Here is an 8,079-nt window from a genome sequence, read left to right as displayed (position 1 = left end):
TTCATCAGAGGAGTTGATCAAGGAATTTGAGAAGCTAGAAATAGAGGTTAGTATCCCAAGTTTGTCTACAGAGGTATTGTGTACAATGTCTTTTCAACCAGAATTATTGGAGAAGATAAGAAGATGTCAGGAGGAAGTAATGAGCCATGAACGAGACAGTTTGACAGGAGAAGAGATAGGGAGTCAAAAGGATGATAAAGGGATATTAAGATTTTCTTCCAGAATATGGATACCCAATGTAGCCGAGCTGAAAGATGAAATTCTTCGAGACGCTCACAACTCCAAATATTCTATTCATCCCGGAAGTACGAAGATGTACCGAGATTTAAGAGAAAACTATTGGTGGCCAAGCATGAAGAAGGAAATTGCAGAATGGGTAAGTAAATGTTATAATTGCCAGCGAGTTAAAGCGGAACATCAAAGGCCCAGTGGACTGATACAACCGTTGGACATTCCAGAATGGAAGTGGGAACATATCGCGATGGATTTCGTAGTTGGATTACCGAGAACTAGGGCAAATCATGATGCTATTTGGGTTATTATCGACAGATTGACGAAGTCAGTGCATTTTCTTCCTATCAACGAAAGATTCTCAATGGATAAATTGGTTCGATTATATCTTAAGGAAATTGTGACACGACATGGAGTTCCAATATCCATAGTTTCAGATAGAGATCCTCGATTTAATTCAAGATTTTGGAGAAGTTTTCAAGATTGTCTCGGAACGAAGCTGAATATGAGTACCGCGTATCATCCGTAGACGGATGGTCAAAGTGAAAGGACGATTCAGACTATTGAGGATATGCTAAGGGTATGTGCGCTAGATTTTGAAGAAAGTTGGGATGAACATTTGCCATTGGTTGAATTCTCCTACAACAACAGTTATCATGCCAGTATTGGAATGCCCCTTATGAAGCTTTGTACGGGAGAAGATGCAGATCTCCAATATGTTGGGAGGAAGTTGGTGAGAGAAAGATTTTGGGTCCAGAATTGATCCATCAGACGAAGGAGAAGATAGAACTCATTCGGAAAAGATTAATAGCAGCTCAAGATCGTCAACGCAAATATGCTGATCCTACCAGAAAAGATATGGAATTTGAAATTGGAGAAGCAGTGTTATTGAAGGTTTCACCTTGGAAGGGTTTATCAAGATTTGGAAAGAAAGGAAAGTTGAGTCCGCGTTATGTTGGCCCTTTTGAGATTTTGAGGCGTGTGGGAAAAGTTGCGTACGAGTTAGCGTTACCACCTCACATGCAGCATATTCACAATGTGTTCCATGTATCAATGTTGAAGCGTTATTTGCCTGATTCGAACCATGTGATAGAATACGAGCCCATCGAGATCCAGCCAGATTTATCTTTTGTAGAGCAACCAGTGCAGATTTTAGATAAGAAAGAAAGAGTACTTAGAAATAAGTCTGTATCTTTAGTGCGAGTCTTGTAGAGGAATCCCAAGGTTGAAGAGTCGACTTGGGAATTGGAAAGCGAAATGCGATCCAAGTATCCTCATTTATTTTCCTAGGCTGATTCTGAGGACAGAATCCTGTTCAGGGGGGTAGATTGTAATATCCCATATATTTTCAAATATTATTATTATTATTCGGAATTGTTTATGTGATTTTATGTGAATTTTGGTGAATTATCTGAAAAGTGGAATTGATATTTGAATGTTTATATGTGACATTATTTGAATATTTGAATTTTTATATGTCCAGAATAAAATATAGATAATTGTGGTATTTTTCTGGTAATTTTTGGAGTGTTATATGATTTTGTAATGATTTATGAATTATTAATTATTTTCAGAATAATTATAAAATTATTTTATAGAGCCGGGAATCTTCCAACTTCAACCGTTTTGCGTTTTTACCACCCGAAACTCTTCCGAAAACTCCTTCTTAACCTAATCTGGTAATTCCGGACATTTTCCGTCTTTTGACTTTTTCGATCCGGATTACGGTTTGACCCGTGCACGGCCCGGCGCAATATTTTCAATACGTTAATCATTTCGGTAATCAAAAAAACCCGTATTCTTAAAAGACGGGATATTTTTACGTTATTTTCGTATATGGTGTTTTATAAAAAGCCCAGTTTTGATAATTATCCAATTCTGATATTGAATTGTATCATTTTTACAGTTACTTAGCGGCTAAGCAACTAATTTAACGATCCAAAACGATCCAGAATGATCCACTATTTCATAAATATAAATAGCCTATTTATTATTTCGTTTATTCCGTTTATTCATTTGCAACCAGTTAAAATACCGTAAATACAGAGAAAAACCCGAGAAACCGATACGTTCACGAGAATCAAACACACGAACGAAGGTGTTATCGAACTCCGATTCGGGCGTGCAGCATATCAAAATGAAGCTCTCGAAATCTTCTTTCTGAATCAATCATCAGTTTCTGCCCAGAAATCACAGTAATTTTCTTATTTAATTATTTATATTCGAATTATTTGATAATTAAATTATGAAAATTTGTTCTTGATGTTGTTGATGTGATTTGATGCTTCCATGTTGTAGAGTATGTTTTTCTGGTCAATTTGGTATATAATATGTTAGATTTTGAGTTCTGCATCATGTAGAAAAGTGGCTTTGATTCTCGGATATGAAAATTAGGGTTTTGAAGCTTTGAATGTTCTTAATTGGATTTAGGCGTTTTTACTGTGGGGGTTATTTGTTTAAATTGATTGCATGGTTAAGTAGATCGTTGTGCAACGAATCGAATGGTACCACTGGTTTTAACAGACGGTGTCGGGAAGGTGGTGATCGGAAAACGGGTCGAAACGGCGGCAAAATTTTCAGGCAATGATTCCGGCTGTTTCGTTGATGTATTGAAAATTCTGGCTGTGTAAATGAGTTCCTGGCAACGTAGTGAACAATCCCTGTTGATTTGGTGTATTTCTGGGTCGGTTTTGGCTCGCTGGAAAAGCTCGGGATCGCCGTTAATGGCGATCGCCGGCGACCGGTGACGGGGACGAGGACAAAGTGCAAGTAGGTCCCCTGAGTTTTGCAATATTTTCATTCCAGTCCCTGTACTTTCAGAATTGTATAAAAACAGGATTTCTGTTTTGTTTATTTTCAAAAATTATATTTTTTTTTATAAAATTTTCAGAAACTGATTTTAATTATTTTAAAATTCAAAAATTTATTATTATTTTTTAAAATTTATTTTTAATTACAAAATAAATCTTAATTATTTAATTAGTTAATTTTAGTTGATAATTAATTATTTAATTGGTCAATTGATTTAAATATTAATTGATTAATTAATTTAATTAGTTATTAATTAATTTTAATTGATTATTTAATTAGATTTAATTATTTATTTTTGATTTAAAAATTCCGAAAAATAAATTCGAGTTTTAAAATATTATTTTCCAAGCTCGATAATTTTTATAAAATTATTTTCGAGTGTTCGAGCCTTATTATTTAATTATTAAGTGATTCGGAGACCCATTTTATTCCGAAAAATGATCAAAAATTCATAATAAATCAACCGTTTGTCCGTTTAATACGAAGCGAACGCGTATAGACTCAGAAAAATATTGCGCTTCCAATAAAAATACTTTTGAGACTTAATTTCTTTTGTATTACAATGTCATTTGATTTATGTATCAGTTTGAGTCGATATTTGATCGATAAATGTTAATATTGAATTGATTTTAATTCTGAACGCCTTAGAACGTATCTTTTAATGATCTGACTTATGTGTTACATGAAATATGTGATTATGTGTTATATGAATGCCATGACTAGGTGTTGCGTGATATGCATGCTATCTGTTTACAGTTTTAAAATGCCATGCTAGTTATAAACGATCGGGTAGATGTCCAGACGTATAGTTACGTCGATTGAGTTTGGTTCTGTCAATTAAGATAGTTCTTTTGTTTATAGAATCGAGTAGCAAGGAGTGCAGTCAAGTGTTAGACGGAGATAGTAGCCATCAGTTATAAGCTGAGTTATAGTAAGAGGTTATCGAGCATACCAGGCAAGTACCCCTAACTTCACTTATTGTTCAAGTGACGGTTATTTTGAATCATACTATGCAAGTATCTCTATCTTCATTTATCATTCCATTGGTATTGACTCTGAACTTTATTCTTTCAATTTCCATACTATTCTAAGTTCAGAATAGTTAAACGTTTTATATTTCGCTATAAATTACTCTATACAGTAGAACATTGAATTGAGATTAGCAAATAACTAATTGTTCTAGTTATTTCGCCATCGATTGTTGAGATAACTCTGGACCATGAGAAATGGGGAGTTATATGGTTAAGGATGTCCTTTGATTCGGCTCCTTTGATCAAAATGTTTTATGGGTTGGATGAATGCGTAAGTGACCGGGACGGACGGTCCAGCGGAGGGCTATTTCTATGTGTTGTATGAAATATTATGACACCATTTTTGCCACAGGCAGGTATATTGCCTTTTTATTTGAGTACTCATATTTTGGGGACATGTTTCTATGAATCATGACCTTGTGCTATCACACGGGCTGATCAGCATGTGATAGTACGTCCGTCGGAGTTAGATTCCAATCTAAAAATTATCATTTATTGTTGATAACTTGTGAAGCTTTATTATTGATCAAATATTACTGCTTTCATCCCTTTTGTTCAGTTATTATCAGAATGTGGTTTATCATTTCAAGTACATTTTATATTGCTTGCTGAGCATTTCTTTCGCTCATACTTGTTTATCAATCTAATCTTTTAGCTAGGCCAGAGCAGGCTTGAGATCCAGGTTTGGTCAGAAGTCGAGTGCTTGTAAATAGTGGTGTGTATTCCAGGTAGACTGTTTTAGGATGCTTGGATAGTCTAGAGGTTTGTAATAAAATTTGAATAATCTGTAAGACCAATTAGACTATGGTTTGTAATAACAGTTGGTTTGTATTAGTGCCTGTTCCATACTATAACCCGTGATCGATCCAGTGCAGGTAAAGGGGTCGTATTTATTATATTATTTCGCTGTGATTATTTTATTACAGTTTAGTGGCAAGTGACCTCAAATCTAGACCCCGGGTTTGGAGGGCGTCACAGTAAGCCATAGTGATCGCCAAACAGACATCATTGAGGCTGGCAATTCTCATTGGCCTAAAGTTCTCGAACCCAAATTGTTTACGTAAACTTTGAGCTCTACATAAAAATTTCTGATAGTTAAGGTAAAGTTTGTTACCTAGGTTATACCCGGATATGCACAGAAAATCCTTTGGGTTGGGTTTTGTTCGGGGCTTAAAAAGTTCGGGCTTCGTCCAGGCCGGACTTTTTAAGTTTAATTTTGACTGTCCGGGTCGAGCTTTTTGAGCGTTGACATTGACTGAACCGGGTTGGGTCGGGCTTTCCAAGAAATGCCAGAGTCTGTTTAGGCCCTCGAGACGGGGTTCATAGGAGTTTTTTTGGGCCAAATCAGGTAGGGCCGAGTTTTTTTTATAATCTAAATCAGATTGATTTTTATTAGAGATTTTGAAGACTATATACTTTAGCAACTAGATCATTGCAAAAAATGTACTAGTTTGTATGGAAAATTTTATGAAAACTATTTCACTGAAAATATTTAAGTTCGGTAAAAAAAATGAACATGTTTATGGAATAAAACGTTTTATAAATGTTATCCATATATATATATAGTGTACTTACAATATCTTCTTTAATTAATCATACAATTAAGTATATAAATAGTATCATAAGTAACAAATACGTATATATATATATATCTGTGTGTGTTTTTAAAGTATTATTTATATTTATAGTAAATGTAAATATATAAAAAAATATTAGAATAATCAGATTTTAACCGCGTTTTTTTGAGCTTTTAATTTTGTCAAGCCAAAGATCGGGTCGGGCTGTGCTTTGCTTAAAAATACCGGGTCCGTCGAGGCCCTAAGCCCAAGGGACCGAATTGGGCTTGACCGATCTTTGACTTGATCGGGACGAGCCAGATTTTCAGGCCCGGACTTTTTGTGCATCTCTACTTATACTGCGCCAGAAAATTAAAACACTTTGACAGTTATGTCATATAATTCACTAACTAACATAAATGTTAAACCCTAAATTAGAGACTCTCCGCTAATAGATCATACCAAGTTACTTTCTTCACAATATGGAGTTTTAAAAAATTTCAATTACCAAATTAGAAACTGTTGTGAGAGAAATATGGTCCAAACACCCTGTGATTGTCGTTCCAGAATAACTGATTTTACCCTTAGTTTTCGGATGTAAGAACTGATTTACTCGTCGTAGGCTTCGGGTTCGCGCTTGCAGTTTCACATTGACCTGCCGGGGTTGGTGGAGAGATGTGGTATTATTGGAACTGAGTTTGTAAGGCTACTGGGCATGGGAGGCGGAATAAATCCTACATGACCGTGGGGGATGCCCGAGAATGCCTATTGCTCACCTTTATACCTAATCCATGTAGAGTACAGTGAGAATCCACCCTAGCAAAGTGTCTACATATCCTATATTTATAGGAATCAAACCTCATGTAGTTCTCTAAGATTGGACTCCTGTCGTTGATCAACAAGCCACGTTATTAATAAGCCAAAGTATTATTTGTATTGATCCCAACTGTATCCTAGGTGGACTTCCAGTGTTCATGCACAGCAGGACACCCAAAATTTGATAAATCCATAAGTTATGATGATTATCCGTGAATTGATGTATTTATCATATAATTGTATGTAATTATCACGCTTGGAGTGATAGAGTTTAATTAGGAAGTGATTCCTTGATTTCCAAGCAATTCTACAAGATAAGAGGCATAGTCCATGTCCATCACTGATACCGTGACAGGGGGTACGCACGAGCACCTGCACCTCTACTTCATCAGCACGGTTGATTATAGAGGTACTTAAAACACATATCCCGCCCTTATGGGGCTTCTCCTGTATAACACCCAAGCCCACAATTGAATACGTACCGGACCCTACAACCCACCACAGATCAGTCCGAAAAAGCTAGAAATTTGGTACACATTAGTTGTTGACTTGTATCTATAAAGGTCCCAAACATTCTTATTCTTATCGATGTGGGATGTTACAAACACCCCATCTTATAAACTCGACTTTCTCGTCGATCCCACAAACACACATACAGAACTCGCCCAGTGTCTCTGCACTTCCGACCGGGTAGAGCTCTGATACCATTTATAACACCCAAGCCCACAACCTAGTGCGTACTGGACCCTAAAACCCACCACAAATCAGTCCAAAAAAACTAGCGATTTGGTATAAAATAGTTGTTGACTTGTATTTATAAAGGTCCCAAACACTCTTATTCTTATCGATGTAGGATGTTACATCCTGGTGCGCAACAAAACCTATTATGACCATATTTATTGTTAGCTTGACCCCTAAATGTGAGCTCCAATTCTATATAAGTATCGCGAGGTTCGTACGTTCGGCAGAACCCTGCTTTAAGGACCCTAGGTTTGCATCGAAACCTGATCATGTTTGAACTACCCATTTTCATGAGCCCAAGTTATACAAAAATCATTGTCAATCAATGCCAAAGAAGTCCAAAACACCTTATGGGCCTTAAATCGGGTCCTTGTGAGATTTTAGACACAACAACTACCCCTCGATTCCTTGTGACAAAGAATGCAAGAGGAACCAAAGAAGCCATGTAGCCTACCAGAATACCATTCCAAACCTTGAGAGCTCCTGCTCCGCATGTGAACCCTCACACCCACTCCGGGGTGCGGCTCAGTCACCTTGAACAACCATTTTTCCTGCAAAATTCAAGATAATTATTCATAAAATCTCCCTACTAGAAAACTTTACCTTTAAACTTTTAATCCATGTTCCTTCCAGTTATGCCCTTCCTTTCCAAATACAAGCCGTTCACTTGGGGGTGAGGTTTAACTACCATCGTAATCCATTTATACCATACCAGTTCATATCATATATAACCTAGACTTATCCCATGCTCGTCAAGTTTGAACTGGAGCTAAAGGTTGATTCCGTTAACAAGACCCCCGATACTTTTCTAAATGAGATTATTTTCGAGACCCTTGTTCATTTCCAACCGACCCAAAATGTTATGGGACTTTTGCAAAACCTCGTCCTATAAT

Source organism: Apium graveolens, chromosome 9 (assembly GCF_009905375.1).
Source record: "Apium graveolens cultivar Ventura chromosome 9, ASM990537v1, whole genome shotgun sequence".
NCBI classification, from domain to species: Eukaryota; Viridiplantae; Streptophyta; class Magnoliopsida; order Apiales; family Apiaceae; genus Apium; species Apium graveolens.
The sequence above is the reverse complement of the archived record's forward strand: the minus strand, read 5'-3'. Positions refer to the sequence as shown.